Raw genomic sequence first — 1,892 nt, forward strand, 5'->3', positions numbered from 1 at the left:
TTGATAGGAGAGATTATTCTCCAGGACACCTTTATTGAAACATTTCTCGTGGTTTGTTTTAAGAGTTCAAGGGTCAAAAACCTGGTGTCGTAAGTATTACATTTTACTCCGCTGAATAAAGAAAGATCTTATCTAACACCGTATTGTTACTGGGCCTACGTATATTTTTACAACACTCGCTTTCTTTGATAGGAGAGATTATTCTCCAGGACACCTTTATTGAAACATTTCTCGTGGTTTGTTTTAAGAGTTCAAGGGTCAAAAACCTGGTGTCGTAAGTATTACATTTTACTCCGCTGAATAAAGAAAGATCTTATCTAACACCGTATTGTTACTGGGCCTACGTATATTTTTACAACACTCGCTTTCTTTGATAGGAGAGATTATTCTCCAGGACACCTTTATTGAAACATTTCTCGTGGTTTGTTTTAGGAGTTCAAGGGTCAAAAACTTGGTGTCGTAAGTATTACATTTTACTCCGCTGAATAAAGAAAGATCTTATCTAACACCGTATTGTTACTGGGCCTACGTATATTTTTACAACACTCGCTTTCTTTGATAGGAGAGATTATTCTCCAGGACACCTTTATTGAAACATTTCTCGTGGTTTGTTTTAGGAGTTCAAGGGTCAAAAACCTGGTGTCTGAGTCTGAAATAAGCGTAAGTATTACATTTTACTTATTTTTAATCTAAGTGGTAGCTCCGTTCATGCATGTTTTGTGCTCAAGTCTTTAGAATAAAATAAATAAGTTAAAACAGTTTAATTTCAGTTAAAGTACATTGTTATTTGTAAAATGAAAACAACGAACGTAAGCTGGAGGAGTGTGAATAACTCAAAACGCTCGACAAAATAATCTTTTTTTTCTCTCTCTGTCTCTCATATAAGAAGTAGAAACTATGAAACTGCAGCTGGTCAGCCATTACCCCAACAGGTACACTTTCGATTTACAGAAAAACATTCATTTGACAACACTGAATATATATATATATTGCTTTTCACTTTCAGCTTCACTACGCACGCGATTTATACTAGCAACCTAAGCCGAACAAAATCACGATATCTGGAAATGTAAGAGAAAATTTTAGTAATTCGGAAAGGAAGTCGAATAGACAGTTTAGGTTTCAGTTTCAGTACCAAGTGTGTCATCATTTTTATGAAAAACAATTACGAAATGACGAAAATAGTGATTTATCTCATAAAAGTTAAGATCGGTTGTTTGTCAAATTAAGGTGATAACTATGACCAGTATATAACTTATGTTGTAGAATATCTAATTTGTTGTCATTATTTACCAGCGGCTGAACTCTTTATTACACTTATGTATACTCCTAGGTTATATTAAACTAAAAATAACTTTTTCTGATGGACTCTTTCCAGTTTTGTGCATTTGACCTATTAGCGGCTAAATACAATTATTTTAGTATATATATATATGACGTTCCCAGAAGACATACGTTCACCTTATAACATCGTCGAATGTCTATTGGGTTTTGTTTGAAGCCGAATTGCCGTAATTTTGATGGTGGTTATGAAAATTTCGAGTTTAATGTTTTATGTAAACATATGGTAAGTAGTTCCGTCATATGTGGTTTCGTTGATTACATGAGAATAGCTCAACCATCCTTACACAGAATTCTGTTTTATTTGGATTGAAAGAAGATTGGATTTATTTTATATTGGGATTTAACTTTTACCAAAACAGGAAACGAAAGAGCTCCTTACCATCGAAGATTGGATTTAATTTTTATATTGGGATTTAACTTTTACCAAAATAGGAAACAAAAGAGCCCCTTACCACCGAAGATTGGATTTAATTTTTACATTGGGATTTAACTTTTACCAAAATAGGAAACAAAAGAACTCCTTACCATCGAAGATTGGATTTAGTTTT

Source organism: Limulus polyphemus, unplaced genomic scaffold, assembly GCF_000517525.1.
Source record: "Limulus polyphemus unplaced genomic scaffold, Limulus_polyphemus-2.1.2 Scaffold3525, whole genome shotgun sequence".
In the NCBI taxonomy this organism is placed as follows: Eukaryota; Metazoa; Arthropoda; class Merostomata; order Xiphosura; family Limulidae; genus Limulus; species Limulus polyphemus.